The sequence below is a fragment of the Staurois parvus genome, unplaced genomic scaffold (genome assembly GCF_062004578.1).
Source record: "Staurois parvus isolate SC_StPar_1 unplaced genomic scaffold, SC_StPar_1.0 ptg000291l, whole genome shotgun sequence".
Classification (NCBI taxonomy): domain Eukaryota; kingdom Metazoa; phylum Chordata; class Amphibia; order Anura; family Ranidae; genus Staurois; species Staurois parvus.
The window spans coordinates 72,575-97,824 of NW_028318087.1; the positions used below are offsets into that span (position 1 = coordinate 72,575).

At 47.0% G+C, this 25,250-nt stretch overlaps 1 protein-coding gene across 1 annotated transcript in view; it reads right to left on the reverse strand.

Moving 5' to 3' along the window:
• LOC149458191 (tetraspanin-14-like) overlaps window positions 1-1,342 on the reverse strand; it is a 73,839-nt gene extending 72,497 nt beyond the window's left edge. The window contains exon 1 of the mRNA XM_089682471.1: window positions 1,232-1,342. The gene's annotated coding sequence lies outside the window, so the exon portion shown is untranslated. The remainder of the gene's footprint in view (window positions 1-1,231) is intronic.
• Between the last annotated feature and the right edge of the window lie 23,908 nt (window positions 1,343-25,250).

The following is a 25,250-nucleotide window of genomic DNA, read 5'->3' on the forward strand; positions in this document are numbered from 1 at the left end:
AGGATCAGGTAAGTAAATTGGCTTTTCTATGCCCCCTAGACATAAATGAGGACTTAACCCTTGCAGTGTGGGTGCAGCCCCACACAACGGGAGAACTTGCAAGTTTCCTGGAGTTTGGCTTTAAAGAGGAACTTTACTCCAGCGTGTGGAAATTAAATTTCAACAGCTATAAACATTGTAGCTGCCGACTTTTACGAAACAGATACTTACCAGCTCATGAGGTCAAATGCTGTCCTCCCCTCGGGGGATTCTTCTCGGGGCTTCGGAAGTCAACTGTCACTTCCCGATGACTCGCAGCTGACTGCACCCTGCGCGTGTGCCAGATCTAGGTGTTCGCCACTCGGCAGGGTCCGAAGCGCAGGGCACTGGACGCCGGGCCCACTCGGCAGGGTCCGAAGGGCAGGGCGCTGGACGCCGGGCCCACTCGGCAGGGTCCGAAGGGCAGGGCGCTGGACGCCGGGCCCACTCGGCAGGGTCCGAACCGCGGGGCACTGGACGCCGGGCCCACTCGGCAGGGTCCGAACCGCAGGGCACTGGACGCCGGGCCCACTCGGCAGGGTCCGAACCGCGGGGCACTGGACGCCGGGCCCACTCGGCAGGGTCCGAACCGCAGGGCACTGGACGCCGGGCCCACTCGGCAGGGTCCGAACCGCAGGGCACTGGACGCCGGGCCCACTCGGCAGGGTCCGAAGGACAGGGCACTGGATGCCGGGCCCACTCGGCAGGGTCCGAAGGACAGGGCACTGGATGCCGGGCCCACTCATTATAGCACTCAGCCCCATAGACTTTACCAGGGTGCCTGCAGAGGGGATGGACGCTGCACCAGGTTGGGGGGGGGGGGGGGCACACCACACAAGGGCTGGGAGCGAGGAAGAGAAGCTCAGAGTTAGGGGTCACGCATTATTATACATATAGAAGACATGGTGTATTATAGGATATTATATATCACATACAGATTACTCAGGATCCCTGCTATTCATCTCCACATTCTACTACAGTACTAGGATGCCACTGACTGCTAGTCTACATACACCAACCCTCCATACATGTCAATGAGCCCCACACATGTACACACACCACTCCTCAGGAGGAGGAGCTCCACCCTGTACGGGAGGGGCTCGGGGTGTACTAACCTGTTCATATGTACACTGAGCCCTCACCGCAGAGAAACCTGCCACTGCCTGAGCTCTGTGACATCATACTCCCCCTCCCCCGGACACGCAACACTCACCGGACACACAACACGGAGGGAACTTTCCCGGCTCCGCCGTCCGTCCGTACAAAGTTGTGATGAAGATATGAGAGTACAGGAGACCCTCCTACACACCACACAGGAAGTACAACATCGCTCCGCCCCTCCCCATGTCAGGGGGCGGGGAGACACAGGAGGCGTCCTGTTATAGGGCGACACTGCCCCGCTCTGTGTACATAGGAAGGGATGGGATGTGCCGGGAAGGCAGGAAGATAATCTCACAGCATGGGGAAGGCAGGGACCTGGACCGGGACACATAGATGAGGATACACAGTAAAGAGGAACACAGGAGATGTACAGCCAGCACTAGTGGATGTACGGGGATGTATAGCCGGTAAAGGGCGCCTTCCATGTACCGCATGTTCCTCTCCATTTCTTCCACGTACCGCCTGTACTGCTCCGCGTCTTCCAGGTACCGCCTGTTCCTCTCTCCGCGTCTTCCAGGTACCGCCTGCACCTCTCCGCGTCTTCCAGGTACCGCCTGCTCCTCTCTCCGCGTCTTCCAGGTACCGCCTGCTCCTCTCTCCGCGTCTTCCAGGTACCGCCTGCTCCTCTCTCCGCGTCTTCCAGGTACCGCCTGCGCCTCTCCCGTGTCTTCCAGGTACCGCCTGTGCCTCTCCCGTGTCTTCCTGATGCTCTGTGTACATTTCCCTGCCTTGAGTAATGTACAGGGAAGGCACAGAGGTGTACAGATAGCATTGAGGTGGTAGGAAGATCAGGCAGTACATGGGAGACATGGAGATATACAGGCAATAGTTGATGACATGGAGATATACAGGCAGGACGTGGATGACATGGAGATATACAGGCAGGACGTGGATGACATGGAGATATACAGGCAGGACGTGGATGACATGGAGATATACAGGCAGGACGTGGATGACATGGAGATATACAGGCAGGACGTGGATGACATGGAGATATACAGGCAGGACGTGGATGACATGGAGATATACAGGCAGGACGTGGATGACATGGAGATATACAGGCAGGACGTGGATGACATGGAGATATACAGGCAGGACGTGGATGACATGGAGATATACAGGCAGGACGTGGATGACATGGAGATATACAGGCAGGGCGTGGAAGACATGGAGATATACAGGCAGGACGTGGATGACATGGAGATATACAGGCAGGGCGTGGAAGACCTGGAGATACAGTATCTCACAGAAGTGAGTACACCCCTCAAATGTTTGTAAATATTTTATTATGTCTTTTCATGTGACAACACTGAAGAAATGACACTTTGTTACAATGTAAAGTAGTGAGTGTGCAGCTTGTATAACATGTAAATTTGCTGTCCCCTCAAAATAACACACAGCCATTAATGTCTAAACCGCTGGCAACAAAAGTGAGTATACCCCTAAATGAAAATGTCCAAATTGGGCCCAAAGTGTCAATATTTTGTGTGGCGACCATTATTTTCCAGCACTGCCTTAACCCTCTTGGGCATGGAGTTCACCAGAGCTTCACAGGTTCCCACTGGAGTCCTCTTCCACTCCTCCATGACGACATCAAGGAGCTGGTGAATGTTAGAGATCTTACGCTCTTCTACTTTCTGTTTGAGGATGCCCCACATGGAGACATGCTTGGCCAGTCCATCACCTTTACCCTCAGCTTCTTTAGCAAAGCAGTGGTCATCTTGGAGGTGTGTTTTGGGTCGTTATGTTGGAATACTGCCCTGCGGCCCAGTCTCTGAAGGGAGGGGGTCATGCTCTGCTTCAGTATGTCACAGTACATGTTGACATTCATGGGTTCCCTCAATGAACTGTAGCTCCCCAGTGCCGGCAGCACTCGTGCAGCCCCAGACCATGATACTCCCACCACCATGCTTGACTGTAGGCAAGACACACTTGTCTTTTTTTTTTTATTATTATTATTATACAGGATTTATATAGCGCCAACAGTTTGCTCAGCGCTTTACAATAGAACAGGACACAATACAGCAATAATACAGTTCAATACACGAGGGTTAGGAGAGCCCTGCTCCTTGGAGCTTACAATCTAAGAATTTGTACTCCTCACCTGGTTGCCGCTACACACGCTTGACACCATCTGAACCAATTACGTTTATCTTGGTGTCATCAGACCACATGACATGGTTCCAGTAATCCATGTCCTTAGTCTGCCTGTCTTCAGCAAACTACGGCACTTCTTGTGCATCATCTTTAGAAGAGGCCTCCTTCTGGGACGACAGCCATGCAGACCAATTTGATGCCGTGTGTGGCGTATTGTCTGAGCACTGACAGGCTGACCCCCCACCCCTTCAACATCTGCAGCAATGCTGGCAGCACTCATATGTCTATTTCCCAAAGACAACCTCTGGATATGACACTGAGCACGTGCACTCAACTTCTTTGGTTGACCATGGCGAGGCCTGTTCTGAGTGGAACCTGTCCTGTTAAACCGCTGTATGGTCTAGGCCAGGGGTGGGCAAACTTTTTGACTTGAGGGCCGCAATGGGTTCATATATTGGACCCGGGGGCCAGACCAAGAGTAGATGAATGATGTGTATGTGTCATCCATAGTAAGCATAGTAATATTCCCCCATAGTAAGCATAGTAATATTCCCCCATAGTAAGCATAGTAATATTCCCCCATAGTAAGCATAGTAATTAATCCCCCATATAGTAATTCATCCCCCATATTAATTCATCCCTCATATAGTATTTCATCCCCCATGGTACTATTCCCCCCCAAGTAGTAAGCCAAGTCCCCCCTGTGTCAATTCACTTACCTTTGCTCCGCACGTTCCTCTCGCCGTGTTGCCGCGCCGTTCCGGTCTTCAGGGCGGACTGTGAGAGGAGCCTAGCTCCCCTCACGTTCGTCACGCTGCCCCGCCTACACACATCCTGACAGCCATCCTGACAGTATCACGCTCCACGGGCCGGATTAAAAGGTACGCCGGGCCGTAGTTTGCCCATTGCTGGTCTAGGCCATCGTACTGCAGCTCAGTTTCAGGGTCTTGGCAATCTCATAGCCTAGGCCATCTTTATGTAGAGCAACAATTATTTTTTCAGATCCTCAGAGAGTTCTTTGCCATGAGGTGCCATGTTGAACTTCCAGTGACCAGTGTGAGAGCGATAACACCAAGTTTAACACACCTGCTCACCATTTAAACCTGAAACCTTGTAACACTAACGTGTCACATGACAACAGGGAGGGAAAATGGCTAATTGGGCCCAATTTGGACATTTTCACTTAGGGGTGTACTCACTTTTGTTGCCAACGGTTTAGACATTAATGGCAGTGTGTTGAGTTATTTTGAGGGGACAGAAAATGTACACTGTTATGCAAGCTGTACACTCACTACTGTACATTGTAGCAAAGTTTCATTTTTTTCAGTGTTGTCACTTGAAAAGATAGAATAAAATATTTACAAAAATGTGTGGGGTGTACTCACTTCTGTGAGATACTGTATACAGGCAGGACATGATGACATGGAGATATACAGGCAAGACATGGAGATGTACAGGTAGTACGTGGAAGACATGGAGATGTACAGGCAGGACATGGAGATGTACAGGCAGGACATGGAGATGTACAGGCAGGACGTGGAAGACATGGAGATATGCAGGCAGTAGTACAGACGGCACAGTAAAGGCAGGAAGTTTACATAAAGATGTACAGACAGCACAGGGATGGCATAGGAAGATGTACAACATAAAAAATGCAGAGAGCTGTATAGACAACACAGGGAAGGTAGGACTGTGGGTTTCTTGCACCAACTACAAAAACAAGGTACACTGACCAAGTGCATTAATATAACTCAATTTTTACTACAGAACTAAAAAACAAGTGGGTACTCACAAGCCCATCCAGAGATACAGATGAGACCACCTCCAAATCCACCATACTCAGCTGAATGCAAGGGAAGACCTCTAAACATTCTTAAATACCTAACGCGTTTCGAGGGTCAGGCACTTTTATTCAGAGCCAAACTCAACCACCTACTTACACACTAGCCTTTTTCAACCAGGGTGCCTTCAAGTTTTTTTAGGTGTGCCTTTTCAAAATGCCTAAAAATTGTATACAAGCCAGTGGGTGGATCAAGCCTGCATATTAGTTACACAAAGCCACAGTTATTCATGTGCACTACTACAACCTTCTAGTCAGGTTTTTTCTTTCTAAAAAATGACAAGCCCCTAAGTGAACAAAAAAAGTGCAAATGCAAATTAACACAAAAAAATTTACTTAGGCGTGTGCTTTTGTCCACTTCGCAAAGGGGTAGGACCTCTACCCTGATACCCTAGGGCACAAGGCTCCTGGCAGGGACTAAGGGTTACCAACATGGTCCACCTAGCCAAAAGTCCTGGCGGACCCCTTTCCTTGTGGCTAGCCAAAGCCGACCACCAAGTACTAGGTCAGGGAGCTCTCCCGAAGAGAGAATGACCCCCCCCCCCCTCCAGTATCCACACATCCTCCCACTAGATTTCAGGGTAGGCCTGAGGACCCACACCCTCCATCCAAGTGACAAAAAAAAACACAAGTGACAAAACAGTGGAGGAAAAATAAATAAGTGGTTGTGCAATAGTGCACTGGCTAAGCCCTGAGGGCTGTAGCAAGAAAAATTGCCTTGGACTTAGCCCAAAAAGGAGCAGTGCAGATAAAGTGGAACAGTGACCATGTGCATTTTTCACATGAGGGATCCTACCCCCATGTGTTACTAAGAACATCCCTGGGGCAAACATTCCCAGGAGGCACTGCTCCGTAGACTCTGTGGCCCCGCTGGCCATACAAGGTAGATCCATTCAAATCAGGAGGAACTGGGCCCATCTGATTTTCCCAGGAGAATTACTTCCATGCCTCAACTGTCTGTGAGCACCCTGGTCATACCAGCAGGGGTACTATACAGCCAGCCATCATCACCAAAATGCAAGAATGGTGGTGGAGCATCCCTACTGGACACTGATAAGAATAGATACTACACTTGATCTTAGCCAAAAGGCTAGTCACAGGTGTCCTAACAATCAATGATGTGATTGGTTGATAAGGAGGATGTCAGGCGCCTGCACAGCATCCTTGTTTGCCTCTTCCCTGCCCCTCTTCGCCGAGCACTGGGGTGACATTGGGAGTGAGTGAGGGAGAGAAACATTGGAATACTAGTACCATTCTGCAAAGGTATGCTGTGGAAGAATCAGTCACCCATAAATTTTGGGTGTCCTACATGTGCAGAAGGGGAATAGATTAACAAATCACATGATCACCATAGCAATATAAATGATCCAAGGCTAAAGAATTTTATGCTTTAAACTGCACCAGCATAAAATCAAAAGTATGATAATATATAGTCAGGGCCAAAAATATTGGCACCCCTGCATTGCTGTCAGATAATGGACCACTTTGCTCAGAACGTTGTAATTACAAATGTTTAGGCATTCTCATGTTTACTCCCTTTGTTTGTATTGGTATGACACAAAAAAGTGGAGAAACAAAAAACAAATCTGACACATTCCATGCAAAACCCCAAAAATGGACTGGACAAAACTATTGCCACCTTCTCAAAATTGTAATCAATTCTATCAATTAACAGGTGCTGACAATATAGAAATCACATCAGCAACCAGTTAAAATGGTGAAAACTTGACTCAACCTTTCTCTTGTGTGTCTCTGTGTGCCACATGGAGCATGAAGAAGAGAAAGAGCAGCAAAGAATTGTCTGAGGATTTGAGAACAAAAATTGTGGAAAAGCATGGACAATCTCAAGGTTACAAGTCCGTCTCCAGAGACCTTAATGTTCCTGTGTCCACTGTGCACAATATTGTAAAGAGGTTTACAGCCCATGGCACTTCAGCTAATCTCCCTGGATGCGGATGAAAGAGAAAAATTGATCAAATATTGCAATGAAGGATTGTTCGAATGGCGGCTAAAAACCTTGATCAATTTTCAGACAATTTCAAGCTGACCTTCAGGCACAGGGTACAACTGTGTCAGCTTGCACTTTACGTTGTCATCTGAATGAAAAGGGATGATATGGTAGGAGACCCAGGAGGACCCCACTGCTGACAGAGAAACATAAAAAAGTCAGATTGGAGTTTCTCAAAACTTACCTGAAAAAGCCAAAATCTTTTTGGGAGAATGTGCTGTGTACAGACAAAACAAACCATAAATAATTTCTGCGCTGCCTCTAATGAGTGAATATCCCCTCCTATATATGTGTTAGTGACCCACAAAACATACAGTGGGGCAAAAAAGTATTTAGTCAGCCACCAATTGTGCAAGTTTTCCCACTTAAAAAGATGAGAGAGGCCTGTAATTGGCATCATAGGTAGACCTCAACTATGAGAGACAAAATGAGAAAAAAAATCCAGACAATCACATTGGCTGACTTGGAAAGAATTTATTTGCAAATTATGGTGGAAAATAAGTATTTGGTCAATATAAAAAGTTCATATCAATACGTTGTTATATATCCTTCGTTGGCAATGACAGAGGTCAAACGTTTCCTGTAAGTCTTCACAAGGTTGGCACACACTGTTGCTGGTATGTTGGCCCATTCCTCCATGCAGATCTCCTCTAGAGCAGTGATGTTTTGGGGCTGTCGCTGGGCAACACGGACTTTCAACTCTCTCCAAAGGTTTTCTATGGGGTTGAGATCTGGAGACTGGCTAGGCCACTCCAGGACCTTGAAATGCTTCTTACGAAGACACTCCTTCGTTGCCCGGGCGGTATGTTTGGGATCATTGTCATGTTGGAAGACCCAGCCATGTTTCATCTTTAATGCCCTTGCTGATGGAAGGAGGTTTGCACTCAAAATCTCACGATACATGGCCCTATTCATTCTGTCCTGTACATGGATCAGTCATCCTGGTCCCTTTGCAGAGAAACAGCCCCAAAGCATGATGTTGTCACCCCCATGCCTCACAGTGGGTATGGTGTTCTTTGGATGCAACTCAGCATTCTCTCTCTTCCAAACACGACGAGTTGTGTTTCTACCAAACAGTTCTATATTGGTTTCATCTGTCCATATGACATTCTCCCAGTCCTCTTCTGGATCATCCAAATGCTCTCTAGCAAACTTCAAAAGGGCCCGGACATGTACTGGCTTAAGCAGGGGGACACGTCTGGTACTGCAGGATTTGATGGTAATCTTTGTTACGTTGGTCCCAGCTCTCTGCAGGTCATTCACTAGGTCCCCCCGGGTGGTCCTGGGATTTTTGCTCACCGTTCTTGTGATCATTTTGACCCCACAGGGTGAGATCTTGTGTGGAGCCCCAGATCGAGGGAGATTATCAGTGGTCTTGTATGTCTTCCATTTTCTAATTATTTCTCCCACAGTTGATTTGTTCACACCAAGCTGCTTGCCTATTGCAGATTCAGTCTTCCCAGCGTAGTGCAGGTCTACAATTTTGTTTCTGGTGTCCGACAGCTCTTTGGTCTTCACCATAGTGGAGTTTGGAGTGTGACTGTTTGAGGTTGTGGACCGGTGTCTTTTATACTAACAAGTTCAAACAGGTGCCATTGATACAGGTAATGAGTGCAGGACAGAGGAGCCTCTTAAAGAAGAAGGTACAGGTCTGTGAGAGCCAGAAATCTTGCTTGCTTGTAGATGACCAAATACTTATTTTCCACCATAATTTGCAAATAAATTCTTTCCAAATCAGCCAATGTGATTGTCTGGATTTGTTTTCTCATTTTGTCTCTCATAGTTGAGGTCTACCTATGATGCCAATTTCAGGCCTCTCTCATCTTTTTAACTGGGAGAATTTGCACAATTGGTGGCTGACTAAATACTTTTTTGCCCCACTGTACATGTTCCTCTATTCCATAGGTCTAAACAAGATGTGTCCCTCCTTCCCAGTGACTTAATGCATACCTATGTTGGGGAAAAAATCATTATATGTAAATACCCTGCATGCTTCAACCACAAAGTGTACCAAATGAGTGAAATAAATAAACAATGAAACCATCAAACTATAAATATAGTGCACTTATATACAAAATATTGCACTTGTATACAAATAATAGTAAGTCCCAATCAGCATTCAACCATTTAAAGTTCCAAATGAATAATATCCCCATCCAGTGTAAAACTAGGTGATACAGTTATTAATCTTCTTATCCATAAAATTCTTAGTGTTGAGTGCTCCACTTAGTGCTCTCCCTCCAGGGCCCCACTCACCACAGATTGTTGACCACCTGCAATGGTAGGTCAAATGGTGCTTCTAGGTGTAGCAGCATTCTCCTACAGCGAGTTCACTGTCTGTATGGTCTTGATGCCTCTATCTGCTGATTGCAGGTTCCATAAGTGAAAACACTTCCAGACCATCCACAATAGTCCTCCACCACCATGAAAACATCAAAGGGAAACTTCAAAACCATAACATCATTTTTAAGTAAAAACACTTAAAAATGCACTTACATAAAAAGCATGTACAGGATATGGCACTTTAAATCCTGGGACACAGCAATCCCTTCTCAAACGACAAGTGCAGCACTGTCAAGCCCCGCCCTATGCATTTCGTCGTATGAAGTCATCAGGAGCGTGGCTGAAGCGCCCCACTTGATGTCCATATATACCCCCCAAAAGGTCTGTAAACAATCAATGTTAATTCTTAATATGATACTGGGTTCCTGGCACTAACTGCTGCCATTTTGTTGTAGCTCAGGCAGGAGTGAGAATCAAAATACAGAGGAATTAGGAACTACTAGCTAACTCAGGATACTACAAACCTTTATTCACAAGCCTATCCACCCGTTGCTGACATAGTATATAGACAGCGTTCACATATACCTGCGGTCGTTATGGCAACCGGGTGGCCACAATGATACAATAATTTGCAATACTCGCCACTATCCTGTATGAAACAAAATTACAGCTTTTTGGTAAAGCCCATCATTCTACTGTTTTCAGAAAAAAATATGAGGCCTTTAACCACTTCCTGACCGGCCGTTGTATATAAACGGCCGGACGGTGGCACTGCAGGGTCGGGTGGCCGTCTATAAACGGCCTCCCCGCACCCTGCTTGTGCGCGCTCCCTGGGAGCGCGCAGCACTGCAATCCGGTGCCCGCTGTGTCCTCCGGACACAGTGAAACACCGATTGTCGGACGGGACCTCTGTACGAGGTCCCGATCATGTGATCACTGATTGGCCAATCAGTGATCACATGCAAAGTAGTAAGCAAGATGTCACTTGTGACATCATTACTTACTATGTGTGAAATCTGTGAATGATCACAGAGGTCACATGGTACAAGGCTATTCACAAAAGCCTTGTACCATGTGACAAGTTGTGACCAATCACAGCTCACTCTGTATTTCTCAATGAGTGCAGGAATGCACACAGAGAGAAAGAGAAATGATTGCTTTTACATCCTATATGGGTGTAAAAGCAATCAGTGTAAAAAAAAAAAAAAAAATCTTTATCACCCCTCACAAGTAGTACAGTGTCACCATGGTGACACTGTACTGCTAGGGTGACAGTATGTAAAAAATAAAAATAAAAAATAATAATATAAAAAAATAAAATAAAAATGTAAAAAAAAATGTTAAAAATTATAATTTTTGCTTATAAACTAATTTGGATTTTTTTTTTTTTTTTTTACTAAAAAGATAACGGAATAAATTTTGGCTAAGATTTATGATGAAATATTATTTATTTGCAAAATTTTATAAAAAAAACACTTTTTTAAAAAATTTTTGGACATTTCATTTACATAGCAAAAAAAATACAAATCCCAGTGGTGAATAAATACCACCAAAATAAAGCTTTATCTATCTAAAAAAAATGGTAAAAAATTCATTTGGGTACAGTGTTGCATGACCGCGCAATTGTCATTCAAAGTGTGATAGCGCTAAAAGCTGAAAATTGCCCTGGTCAGTAAGGGGGTAAAAGTGTCCGGTCTGGAAGTGGTTAAAGAAAAGAATACAGTCCCTACAGTCAAACCTGGTGGAGGTTAACTGATGTTTTGGGGTTGCTTTGCTGCTTCAGGCACTGGATGGCATTATGAAATCTGAAGACCACCAAAGAATTCTGGGGAGCAATGTAGAACCCAGTGTCAGAAAGTTGGGTTTTCATCAGAGGTCATGGGTCTTACAGCAGGACAATGACCCAAAGCACACATCAAAAAGCACCCAGAAATGGTTTCAGACAAAGTGCTGGAGAGTACTGTACTGGCCAGCATTGAGTCCAGATCTCAATCTCACAGAGCACCTGAGGAGAGATTTTAAAACAGCAATTGGAAAAAGGAACCCTTCCAATCTGAGAGACCTGGAACAGTTGGTGAACGAAGAGCGCTCCACAATTCCATTAGAGAGGTGTGGGAAACCCATTGATGGTTACAGGGAGTGATTGATTTCAGTTATGTGCTACCAAATATTACATTGAGGGATATTAATTTTGTCCAGTCCATTTTTGTAGTTTTGTGTGGAATGTGCCAGATTTGGCTTTTTGTTTCTCCACTTTTTTGTGTCATACCAATACAAACAAAAGAAACATGAAATTGCCTAAACATTTGTAATTGAAACAGTGTTCTGAGTGAAGTGGTGCATTATCTGACAGAAACGCAGGGGTGCCAATATTTTTGGCCGTGACTGTATAATGTATGTCATACCTTTATATATGTTATATAAATATACTCCAAATTCTGGTCACGCTTTGTAGCCTCTGGTGGTCACTCCACATGGCAGTAGGCTTCCACTGACACAGGCTCTTACTGGAATTCCTCAGTACGGTACTCTCACACCACTGGTCCTGTTGCACATTGAGGAGAATCAACTTTGCCTGGGCAGAATATCCAGTTCAATATGGTTCTCCTACCAAAGCTAGCTGGGGGCTGTAGTCCGAGCCACATTGTTTTTAATGGGCTGCTTGCCTGTTAGGGCTACATATCCCATAATGCACCTCCCTTGGTTGCTGATTAGTCCCTCGCTCTTGCTAGGAGGAAAAGGGGAGGGACAGAGTGGGCGGCAGGAGTTTATACAGATCCCGCAGCGGCTCCTCTACCTGTCAGAGCAACTTGTATTAACATGGCTAGGAGAGTGAGCGGGGGCCATGCAGAGAACAAAGCTGTCCTCCTACTTTTCTCTTTTGCCACTACACTTGAAAATGTTGGAACTGCAACAGCATGTACTATGCACTCCGAACTGTAAATGACACCGTAGTGATATACTAGCTTCTGTGTATTTATGTATGCGGTAGATTCTGTACAGGAAGGACGTTTTATTTTCTGTTCCCTTCTGTACTGCTGTTCTCACACACGTATTGCTGTTCTCCTATGCAAGTAAAGCTGAATTCTAGTTTCCTCAAGATCTCAGTGCCTCATGTTAATGCATAACATAGAGGTTATGGGCCCAAATACTAACTAGATTACTACAAGCAAAGGAAGGTAAGCATGTTTTCACTGTAAAAAGACTGGTCACCTGAAAAAACACCGTTTTTTTTGGAAAGATGAGCAGCGAAGGTGAAAGTCATCCACAAGAGAAAGAGTTAAAATGGGCACATCATGGAGTGACACCTTTAAAGTGACTCAGAATAGTGTACCACACAGTTTGTGTGTAGCACCCTCTAATGTGCTACTAGAAAAGTGTAGTGAACTGTAGGTAAAATCATTGTGTATGACTCATGGTAATTTTGTGAGTCTTTGTTTCAGATCAGATTATTGCAGGTCAGCTGGATGACTCAACAGGTTGTGGCTCTATCACCTATTCCTGACTCTGGAGGACTATAGAATCTTCCAGAAGTTGGTAAGCAGGAAGGGGTGGAGACCTAATCTGCAATTTCTTGGGAGTCCCTTGTAGAGTGGTAGACTGGCTCATAAATATGGGAGAGTCAGGCTGACAGAGGAGTCTGGTGGAAGATGGAGTTCTGAGAAGCCTGTCTGTGCCTGAGAGGGGTCCCCTAGGTTTGGGGGGGGGGGGGTGGCCTCCAGGCTGGGCTCGGGCTGGCTCAGGAGGATATATTCAGCAGTGAGGTGTGAATAGGATTGAGGCCTGGAGCAGCAGGGAACAAAGAGGACAATGTGAGTACAGCAGCACTCTTTGGGATCTACATGGAGAAAGACTGCCACACATAGCAAAATTTCTAAGGACAGCGCTGGGCTCAGTCCTTTATCCTTATCCCAGGAGATCTTCCAAGAAGCCAGGAGGGCTGGTAGTGCTTGCAGGCTTTGGAGCTGGGAGCAGCTCTAAAGGGGGAGAGAGAGAAGCCGTCTCTACATGTAGCTATGAGAAGTTAAGTTGATTTTTGAGGAGCTACTAGTTCCTTGCCCATAAAGGGCAGCTGCTACTGATCCATAAAGACTGGCAGCTTTCAGGAAAAGAACAGTCCAGGATCTGCCTTTGTACATAGGAAGGAAGTGTCCCCCTTTCATTAATTGGGCACCCCATAATCCCTATTTCCCTATCCAAGTTGATTTCCCCCAATAAAACAACAAAACCAAGCATACGGACTGGTCATTGCCTTTGGATGTAAGTCTGTGTGAGAAATACCTGTTGCCTGGCTGTGCTTAGAGAGGCTTAGTGATACCCACTACACAGCGACTCTCACGAGAGTAGTGCTACATGCGTATCAACTCCAGGTAACAAGGTGCGACAAGCCACATGACCAGCAATGAGACCTTTACAGAAATTGATTTCAATACAAAAAACAAAGTTCCCCTAGCAAATGGGATAAGTACTATTACTGCAGAAGGTAATGGTTAAGGATTCTTGAACTGCATCACACCACATCAGGGACAAGCAAAGTATCCTAGTAAAAAATGTACTGTATGTCCCAGATCTAGAAGGAAGCCTCCTATCAGTGAAAATCCTTTGCTAACAATGGTCTCACACAGTGGCGGAAATACCAGTCGCAAAGTTCGCACTTACAACCGGCCCCTGGTGTTTCGCCACTGTGGGGAGGGGCCCTGCCTGAGATTCTTACTTTCTAGTTTCACTCATGTACACTGTGCACTCAAGTCACTGGCATAGTAATCACACAGCACCGCTTACCCAGCCTCTCTATGGCTTCCCATTGACTTCACAGCTGCAGGCAGAGTGCGCACGGCCATCAGGCAAAAACTGGAAGAGAGTCTGCTGACTCATGAAAGGGGAGGAGCTTTCCACTGTTTGAGGAGACCCCATCTCCTGATATGGGGATAGGTGCCACAGGAGTCAAGTGCAGGGAGCCGGAGAGACAAGGAGAGGGAACCAAGTGAAAGAGCGAGTGTCACTGATGACTGATCTCATCTCCACCCAGCACTGCCATTGAACCCAATTCCTCTTGCTACTGCTACAGCTGATCACATCCCCCGCCTCAAGGACTGCCACTCATCCTATCCTCCCCCAGCACTGCCACTCATCCTATCCTACCCAGCACTGCTACTGATCCGATCCCCCCCCAGCACTGCCACTGATCCTATCCCCCCCAGCACTACCACTGATGCAATCCTCCCCAGCAATGCCACTGATCCCACCCCCCCCCAGCACTGCCACTGATTCTCCCCCCCCCCCCCCAGCACTACCACTGATTCGATCCTCACCAGTAATGCCACTGATCCCATCCCCCCCCAGCAATGCCACTGTTCCCACCCCCCCAGCACTGCCACTGATCCCATACCCCCAGCACTGCCACTAATCCCTCTCCCCCACCACCACTAAAGAGAGGGAGAGAGAGAGAGACAAGGGGTTATAGAAACACCAGGTAAAATAATGAAATTGTTACCTGATATGATGTTGGAACCCCTTTGGCATCCAGGATGGCCTAAATTCTCCTGGTAATTTATTTATTATTTATTATTTATTTATCGAGTTTATATAGCGCTAAAGGGTTTGCTCAGCGCTGTACAATAGAGGGGGGACAATACATGAAACAGTACAGTAACATCAAACAGCACACAAGGGGTAAGAGGGCCCTACTCTTTCGAGCTTACAATCTAGGAGGGACGGGGTAGAGGTACAGGAGGAAACGGCTGTGGGGGATGGAGTGGTAGGAGGAGGGAAGGGCAGCGGCTGTTAGGTGAGGGTGGGGTAGGCTTCCCTGAAGAGGTGGGTTTTCAGGGAGCGCCTGAAGGTGAGGAGGGAAGGTGACAGTCTGATGGATTGGGGTAGTGAGTTGCAGAGGATGGGGGAGGACCTGGAGAAGTCTTGCAGTCGTGCGTGGGAGGAGGAGACCAGGGAGCAAGATAGAAGGAGGTCCTGTGAAGAGCGAAGGGTACGGGTAGGGTGGTACTTGGGAATCAGGTCGGTGAGGTAGTTAGGGGCAGCGTTGTGAATGGCTTTATAGGTCAGAGTGAGCAGTTTGAATTTAATGCGTTGGGCAATGGGGAGCCAGTGGAGGGAGAGGCAGAGGGGGGTGGCAGAGGTGGAGCGGCTGGTGAGGTGGATGAGTCTGGCAGCTGAGTTCAGGATGGTCTGAAGCGGGGAGAGTTTGCACTGGGGTAGGCCGATGAGGAGGGAGTTGCAGTAGTCAAGGCGTGAGATAATCAGGGAGTGAACGAGTAGTTTAGTGGTGTCTGGGGTAAGGAAGGAGCGTATTTTGGCGATGTTGCGAAGGTGGAGCCTGCATGTATTTGTGAGTGATTTGACATGAGGTTGGAAGGAAAGGTTTGAGTCCAGAATGACGCCAAGGACCTTGGCTTGCTGGGCGGGATTGATGGTGGTGTTGTTGGTAGTGATGGAAAGGATGGGGGGGGGCACGGGAAGGGGGAAAGACGAGAAGCTCGGTTTTGGAGAGGTTGAGTTTGAGGAAATGGAGCGACATCCAGTCAGAGATGTCGTTTAGGAGGTGAGTGATGCGGGCGGAGAATGTGGGGGTGAGGTGAGGGGTGGATAGGTAGATTTGAGTATCATCAGCATAGAGGTGGTAGTTGAAGCCGTGGGAGTGTATGAGTTTGCCAAGGGAGGAGGTGTAGATGGAGAAGAGAAGGGGTCCAAGGACAGAGCCCTGGGGGACCCCAACAGAGAGGGGGAGGGAAGAGGAGGTGGCGCCGTTGTAGGAAACGCTGAAGGAGCGTTGGGATAGATAGGACGAGAACCAAGAGAGAGCGGTGTCTCTGATGCCAAGGCAGAGTAGTTTATTAAGGAGGAGGGGGTGGTCGACTGTGTCAAAAGCCGCAGAGAGGTCTAGGAGGAGGAGGACAGAGTAGTCGCCTTTGGCTTTGGCGGTTAGTAGATCGTTGGTGATTTTGAGGAGGGCAGTTTCGGTGGAGTGTAGGGGACGGAAGCCGGACTGTAGTGGGTCAAGGAGGTTGTTGTCAGTTAGGTGGGCGCTTAGGCGATCGTAGACCAAGCGCTCAAGGAGCTTGGACATGAGTGGCAGCAGGGAAATTGGTCTGAGGTTGTTGAGGTCAGTGGGGTCCAGGGAGGGCTTTTTGAGTATGGGGGTGATGTGCGCATGTTTTAGGGGGGAGTGGAAGACGCCAGTAGCGAGGGAGAGATTGAAGATGTGGGTAAGGGAGCAGAGGAGGGAAGAGGGGGGTGACCGGAGGAGTTGAGAGGGGATAGGGTCCAGGGGGCAGGTAGTAAGGCGGGCTTCTGAGAAGACTCTGGTGACTTCCTCAGTGGTAGTAGGGCTGAAGGAGTGCAGTGATGGGGGGGTTACGGTAGGCAGGGCCTTGGGTGTGGTGGGGGGCAGTGCCGTTGCAAGGTCAGAGGAGGGGAGAGATGAGAGGGTGATGGAAGGGGAGAGGCTAGATGGGGAGGTAGACTGCAAGTTGACTATGTCCTTGCGGATTGCGTCAATCTTGCTATGGAGATGAGTGGCAATCTCGTGGGCGGTAAGTGAGGTACTGAGTGGAGGAGGGGGGGGAGAGAGCAGGGAGTTGAAGGTGGAGAAGAGTCGGCGAGGGCAGTTTGAGAGGGTGTTGATCAGGTCAACGAAGTAGGCCTGCTTGGCGGCGTGGAGGGAGGAGGTGTAGGTGAGGAAGGCAGATTTGTAGAGGGAGAATGCATGAGGGGACCTGGTTTTGCGCCATAGTCTCTCCAGCGCACGACTGCGACGTTTGAGGCATTTAGTGTGGTCGTTCTGCCATGGTTGGAGCGGTCTGGGTTTGATGTTGCGTGTGGTTAGGGGTGCCAGAGAGTCTAGGGTGGCTGATAGTGAGTCGTTGTACGCGGTGGTGGCTAGGTCAGGACATGACAGTGGAAGGATGCTGTCGTACAAGCGGTCGGCAGCCGAGTGGAGGGGGGCCGGGTGCAGGTTGCGGAGGTTGCGGCTGGTGATGGTTTGGCGCACTGGGGGGGGGGAGTTAGGGGAAGGGGAGATGGAGAACGTGAGGAGGTGGTGGTCGGAGAGAGGGAAGGGGGTGTTAGTGAAGTGGTTAAGGGTACAGAGGTGGGAGAAGACGAGGTCCAGGGTGTTCCCATTGATGTGGGTGGAGGATTGAGTGTGTTGTGTGAGCGCGAAGGAGGTGGTTAGGTGGAGGAGTTGAGAGGTAGCTGGGGTGTGGTCGTTGATGGGGATGTTGAAGTCCCCGAGGATGATGGTCGGTAGCTCAGAGGAGAGGAAGAAGGGAAGCCAGGCGGCGAAGTCATCCAGGAAGCGGGCTATGGATCCGGGGGGCCTGTAGATCACTGCGATCCTTAAGGGGGTGGGTGAGAAGAGCCGGATGCAGTGAGCCTCGAAGGAGGAGAAGGTTAGGGAGGGGGGGTTAGGGAGGACCTGGAAGGTGCTCAGCGGTGATAGGAGCAGGCCGACACCACCACCTTTGTGACCGCCCAGTCTTGGTGAATGGGACCAGATGAGACCTCCATGAGAGAGTGCCGCAGGGGAGGTAGAGTCGGTGGCCTGTACCCAGGTTTCGGTGATGGCTAGGAGGTTGAGGGAGCGGGAGATAAAGAGGTCATGGATGGCAGTTAGTTTGTTGCAAACCGAGCGGGCGTTCAGGAGTGCAACCGAGAGAGGGGGGATGGATGTGGGGAGGAGGTGCACAGGTATGAGGTTGAGGGGGTTGCGGCGGCTGGCGGGAGCAGGGGGGTCCCTGGAGGGGGGGAGAGGTGGTGAGGGGCCAGGGTTCGGGGAGATGTCCCCAGCGGATAGAAGAAGGAGAAGGGTGAGGAGGGTGGCATGGGAATGGGAGGTGCAGGAGCGTGTGGGTCTGGTAGTGGTGGCACGTGGGTCGACCGGGGAGTGGAGTACCAGGAGGAGGTGGTGAGTGCCGTAGTGGGGAGAGGGCAGAAGTGAAGGGGCAATGTAGAGCTGTATTGGGGGGGTGGGCGGGTAGAGGGAGGCGATTTTTGGGATGGAGGAGAGGAAAACGAGGAGGAGAAGTGCAGGTGGCATGCTGGGGTGAGTGCAGTGCTGTTCGGGACAGGGGAGGTGAAGGGATACGGGTCAGGGCGAGGTGATGTGGAGAGTCTATATCACCGTGGAGGAGTCCACTAGAGTCCTTCTGTAGGGGGAGAGTGGGAGTAGAGTCCAGCAGCTGGCTGGTTGCAATCTGTGGGTGCAGTATGCTGGTGTCCGAGGGGGCATCAGTGGGTCTGGTGGATCGGCGAGTGGAGGGGACGTAGGGTGCGATGTTGGGGGGCGTTGGCAGGCAAGGTGTCTGGTGATGCTGGCGGCTCGGTGACTGGAGATTCGCTGGGTGGTCCGGGTCTGGGAGATTCGCTGGGCGACGTCTCGATTCGCTGGGCGACGTCTCGATTCGCTGGGCGACGTCTCGATTCGCTGGGTGACCAGAGGTGGTAGCTGGGTGCCCGGTAGCTGGGTGTCCAGGGGTGGTAGCTGGGTACCCGGTAGCTGGGTGCTGGGTGTCCAGGGGTGTTAGCTGGGAGCTTAGACTTCGAGTTGCCAAGCAAAGGCCAAGAGATGGGAAGGACGGGAGAATCCTCATCAACAATGCATTGCAATATCTGGAACGGCATTAAAGACCCATGGTTTTACGGAATCCCCTCGATGCAGGTAGCGGAGGTGCGGCATTGTCCTGGAAAGGTTCCTGGTCTGGGGCTGGCTGGTGCAGGGTGGCCCTGACAAACATAAGTCTTGGATGGTGGATAATGGAATCTGATACCACTCTTTATGCAAAAATTGTTTTAGTTCTCGCAAATATACTGAAGGCGATAAACAAGCCAAACCTTGTACTCCAAAATTGACCATCATGGCTCAATGATATTGAGGTCCGGCAACTGCAGTGCCCAGGGAAGATGCGAGTCTTCATCTGCATGCTCGTCAATCCCCGTTTTGACAACACCAGTTATGTGTATCAGAGCATTATAATCTTGGTAAATGGGGCTGTCTTTACTGTTGGCACAAGACAGTCTTGGTTGTAAGCTTGGGACGGTACTCACTTCACAAAAACATGTTCCGTGGTTGGGAAAAGTGTGAAGTTCAATTTTTTGTGCCATATTACAGTCTTCCATTGATCGATAGTGGCCAATTTATGGGTGTTGCACTACTCTCTCCTCTTCTGAGCATTAATATCAGTTACTCCTGGTTTGACAATTGCAGCTCGCCCTTGAATGTTTTGCTAATGGAGTTCCCTCCACACAGTTTTTGTGGACACGGGTTTGGAACACTGAGATTGAGCTCTGCAGTCACTTTTTCAGTAGTTGTTTTCTTATTCCAGGTCACAATCCTGCGCAATGTCCTTTTGTCTCTTTTGGTCAGTTGACCATGTCAACCGCATTTATGCTTATCAGATTACGTTTTCCCAGAAACTGTATATGCCGCCATAACCTTTGGTACTATACCTCATGACACCGCAAATAAATTGGCAACTTCAGTGAGAGAGGCACCAGCTAAGTGAGCACCCACAATTTGCACTCTTTGATTCTCGGTAACCTCTGACATGACTCTACTATCAGCACACACAGTCAATGACAAAAGTGAGTTACCTAGGTGTCTCATCACACAGCAGAAGCAAAAGAATATTACATCACTTCCACTTTCAACATGAAACATGTTGTCACTGTTACACCAGCAAATCATGTAGTGTTTCCACATTTTTGTCCAACCCGTATGTGTATATATATATATTTATATATATATATGCAGTGATAAGTCTGTATAGATATTCATCCAATCTTCCTTTTTCAAGGATTTGTTTGTTATTTCAAATTGTGCATTCATCACCTTGGAATTAAACAGTGAGACCAGAGGTGTAACTAGAACCTTCAGGGCCCTGGTGCAAGAAACCATCATGAAAGCCCCGCAAGTGCGACCTTGGTAGTTCTGCCACTGGCATCAATAGTTTTTTTTCAACCATTTTAATTAATTATGATGGGGGGATAGGATCAGTGGGGGGGGGGGGGGGGTAGAATGAGTTATTGGAACTATTGCCAAAAGTATTGGGACACCCCTCCAAATCATTGGATTCAGGTGTTCAGGTTCTAATCACCTCCATGGCCACAGGTGTATAAAATCAAGCACCTAGGCATGCGGACTGCTTCTACAAACATTTGTGAAAGAATGGGTTGCTCTCAGGAGCTCAGTGAATTCAAGCATGGTACCGTGATAGGTTGCCACAATCCGTGAAATTTCCATGCTACTAAATATTCCACGGTCAGTTGTTAGTGGTATTATAGCAAAGTGGAAGTAACTGGGAACAACAGCAACTCAGCCACAAAGTGGTAGGCCACGTAAAATGACAGAGCGGGGTCAGCTCATGCTGAAGCACACAGTGCGCAGAAGTAGCCAACTGTCTGCAGAGTCTATAGCTAAATACCTCAAAACTTGACTGGCCTGCACAGAGTCCTGACGTAAACAAGATAAAACACCCTTGGGATGAATTAGAGTGGAGACTGTGAGCCAGGCCTTCTCGTCTGACATCAATGCCTGACCTCACAAATACGCTTCTAGAAGAATGGTCAAACATTCCTATAGACACACTCCCAAACCTTGTGGACAGCCTTCCCAGAAGAGTTGAACCTGGTATAGCTGCAAAGGGTGGGCCATCTCAATATTGAACCCTGTGGACTAAGACGGGGAAGCCTTTAAAGTCCGTGTGTGTAATGCCAGGCATCCCAATACTTTTGGCAATATTGTGCATATACAGTTGTGTTCAAAATAATAGCAGTCAGACATCACTAACCTGATCACTCACTGTTTTTGGTAGAAATGATATTTCTACATGGCAAATAATTTACTAGCAGGTGTAGTAGAGTAATAGAAATCCAACAGACCCAACAGTCATGACATGCATGCTGCTAATTCTGTGTAATTGAATCACTAATTGAAAGGGGCATGTTCAAAATAATAGCAGTGTGGAATTCTTTTAGTGAGGTCATTCATTCTTTGAAAAACAGGTGCCAATTATTGGCCTTATTTAAGGAAGGAAGCCAGCAAATGTTGTACATGCTGGTTACAGTGCATTTCTCTCTGAAATTCTGAGGAAAATGGGTCATTCCAGACATTGTTCAGAACAGCATACATTGATTAAAAAGTTGATTGGAGAGGAGAAAACATACAGTGGGGATCGAAAGTTTGGGCACCCCAGCTAAAAATTTGTATTAATGTGCATAAAAAAGCCAAGGAAAGATGGAAAAATCTCCAAAAGGCATCAAATTACAGATTAGACATTCTTATAATATGTCAACAAAAGTTAGATTTTATTTCCATTATTTACACTTTCAAAATAACAGAAAACAAAAAATGGCGTCTGCAAAAGTTTGGGCACCCTGCAGAATTTATAGCATGCACTGCCCCCTTTGCAAAGCTGAGACCTGCCAGTGTCATGGATTGTTCTCAATCATCGTCTGGGAAGACCAGGTTATGTCAATCTCAAAGATTTTAAATGCCCAGACTCATCTGACCTTGCCCCAACAATCAGCACCATGGGTTCTTCTAAGCAGTTGTCTAGAAAACTGAAAATAGTTGACGCTCACAAAGCTGGAGAAGGCTATAAGAAGGTAGCAAAGCGTTTTCAGATGTCAATATCCTCTGTTCGGAATGTAATTAAGAAATGGCAGTCATCAGGAACAGTGGAAGTTAAAGCAAGATCTGGAAGACCAAGAAAAATATCAGACAGAACAGCTCGCAGGATTGTGAGAAAAACAATTCAAAACCCATGTTTGACTGCGCGATCCCTCCAGAAAGATCTGGCAAACACTGGAGTTGTGGTACACTATTCCACTATAAAGAGATACTTGTACAAATATGGTCTTCATTGAAGAGTCATCAGAAGAAAACCTCTTCTACGTCCTCACCACAAAAATCATCGTTTGAACTTTGCAAATGAACATATAGACAAGCCTGATGCATTTTGGAAACAAGTTCTGTGGACCGATGAGGTTAAAATTGAACTTTTTGGCTGGAATGAGCAAAGGTACGTTTGGAGAAGAAGGGGCACAGAATTTAATGAAAAGAACCTCTGTCCAACTGTTAAGCATGGGGTTGGATCAATTATGCTTTGGGGTTGTGTTGCAGCCAGTGGCACAGGGAACATCTCACGAGTAGAAGGAAAAATGGATTCAATAAAATTTCAGCAAATTTTGGATGGTAACTTGATGCCATCTGTGAAAAAGCTGAAGTTAAAGAGAGGATGGCTTCTACAAATGGATAATGATCCTAAACACACCTCGAAATCCACGGGGGATTACATCAAGAGGCGTAAACTGAAGGTTTTGCCATGGCCTTCACAATCTCCTGACCTCAACATAATTGAAAATCTATGGATAGACCTTAAAAGAGCAGTGCGTGACAGACAGCCCAGAAATCTCAAAGAACTGGAAGACTTTTGTAAGGAAGAATGGGCAAAGATACCTCAAACAAGAATTGAAAGACTCTTGGCTGGCTACAAAAAGCGTTTACAAGCTCTGATACTTGCCAAAGGGGGCAGTACAAGATATTAACTCTGCAGGGTGCCCAAACTTTTGCAGACGCCATTTTTTTGTTTTCTGTTATTTTGAAAGTGTAAATGATGGAAATAAAATCTAACTTTTGTTGACATATTATAAGAATGTCTAATCTGTAATTTGATGCCTTTTGGAGATTTTTCCATCTTTCCTTGGCTTCTTTATGCACATTAATACAAATTTTAGCTGGGGTGCCCAAACTTTCGATCCCCACTGTATAAAGAAGTGCAGAAAATGATAGGTTGCTAAGCTAAAATGATCGCAAATGCAACCAAAACCTGAAAGACGTGGAAGAAAGCGAAAAACTACCATTCGAATGGATAGAAGAATAGCCAAAATGGCAAGGACTTAGCCAACAATCAGCTCCAGGACGATCAAAGAAGGTCTAAAGTTACCTATGAGTACTGTTACAATTAAAAGATGCCTATGTGAAGCCAAGCTATCTGCAAGAAGCCCCCGCAAAGTCCCACTGTTGAAAAAAAGACATGTGCTGAAGAGGTTACAATTTGCCAAAGAGCACATTGATTGGCCTAAGGAGAAATGGCGCAACATTTTGTGGACTGATGAAAGTAAGATTGTTCTTTTTGGGTCTAGTGGCCAGAGACAGTTTGTCAGACGACCCCCAAACACTGAATTCAATCCACAGTAAACTGTGAAGACAGTGAAGCATGGTTGCGCAAGCATCATGATATGGGGATGTTTCTCATACTACGGTGTTGGGCCTATTTATCGCATACCAGGGATCATGGATCAGTTTGAATACATCAGAATACTTGAAGAGGTCATGCTGCCTTATGCTGAAGAGGAAATGCCCTTGAAATGGGTGTTCCAACAAGACAACGACCCCAAACACACCAGTAAACGTGCAACATCTTGGTTCCAGACCAACAAGATTGACGTTATGGAGTGGCCAGTCCAATCCCCGGATCTTAAACCAATAGAAAACTTGTGGGGTGACATCAAAAATGCAGTTTCTGAGACAAAACCAAGAAATAGAGAAGAACTGTGGAATGTAGTCCAATTATCCTGGGCTGGAATACCTGTTCACAGGTGCCAGAAGTTAGTTGACTCCATGCAACACAGATGTACAGCAGTTTTTAGAAACAGTGCTTATGCAACAAAATATTCATTAAGTGATTCAAAGGAAAGCAAAATCTTCAAACATTTTTCAGTTTATATAGTGAATGTTTGAGTTTGTAAAGAAGAATACAAACACTGCTATTTTTTTGAACAGTCTAATATTCACTTTTCTTCAATTTTTTTAGAGGAACAACACAAATTTGATATATTTTTCTTCATGTTTTGATTTGGAATAGAATGCATTTGTGTGTATGGAAATAAAAGCTTTTAGAAGGATTTTCAGCTTTATTCACTTTTTTCAACACACTGCTATTATTTTGAACACAACTGTATATAAAAAAATTTATTATTTTTTTTAGAAAGGTGAACTTAGCTTTCGAGTTCCCCACTAGATTCTGTAACAGCCTGAAATTAGAAGATCCACTCATACGATAAAGGGGATACCAACCCACAAGCTGTCACATGCTGTTAAGACACATACCATGCATGAACCAACATCCTGGCAAGACCTCGAAGAATTACCAAAAAGCAAAGTTAATAAATGGAGAAGGGCGGGAAGGAAAACAAAACCTGGACATTCATGGAGCTCCCTCCTAACCGCAAAACTATAGGAAGCGATATGGATTTGCCAATTTTTAATGGACATGGGCGTAGACATGTTAAGCCCCATTCCTGTTTTTGAAAACAACCAGGAATTTATAAAGCTGACAAAATCAGAAAGGGCCAATCCTAGGAGCAAGCACAGCGCTGTGAAGTATCATCTGCTTACGGATACCCAAGAGCAAGGTGTTATCAGCATTCAGTATTGCCCATCAGAAGAGATGACTGTGGATGCACTCACCAAGCCATTGTTAAAGAAACGTCATAGTTTTCAACCAGGGTGCCCAGGGTCCTGGGGTGTCTTCAGGTTTCTTCAGGGGTGCCTTGGCAAAATGCCTAAAAATTGCCCAAACTTTGTATACAAGCCAGCAGGTGGATCAACCCTGCCTTTATTTACTCAAAGCCACAGGCTTTCATTGTGCACCATTACAACCTTCTAGCCACTGGTGTCCTAACAACCAGTTACAGTATGTCATCAATTGATAAGGAGGATGTCAGAAGCCTGCACTGCATCTTTGTTTGCCCTACCCTGCCCATCCCCATCAGCATTGGGGTCACATTAGCTGAGTGAGGGAGAGAAACTGGGGGACAAGAGAAATG